The 203-nt window shown below is 30.5% G+C and overlaps 1 protein-coding gene across 1 annotated transcript in view; it reads right to left on the reverse strand.

Moving 5' to 3' along the window:
- The window catches only part of LOC119589378, a gene marked incomplete in the record, with an annotated part of 25,353 nt that overhangs the window by 13,203 nt on the left and 11,947 nt on the right, over positions 1-203 (reverse strand).

Here is a 203-nt window from a genome sequence, read left to right on the forward strand (position 1 = left end):
AATATTCTACAGCCGTACTCTAGCTCTGTAAAGTAGATTATAAGAACATGAAATCACATGGATATAAGTTACACAGAATGAGAATGGAAAGACTTTTGCGATCTTTCTCCTTTAATTATGAAATCCACATTGTTTTGTAATTTTCTTGTTTTTTAATAATGTACATGTTACCATATTATCTATCTGAGCAGATCAATGTCGGT

This window comes from Penaeus monodon, chromosome 25 (assembly GCF_015228065.2).
Source record: "Penaeus monodon isolate SGIC_2016 chromosome 25, NSTDA_Pmon_1, whole genome shotgun sequence".
Taxonomy (NCBI): domain Eukaryota; kingdom Metazoa; phylum Arthropoda; class Malacostraca; order Decapoda; family Penaeidae; genus Penaeus; species Penaeus monodon.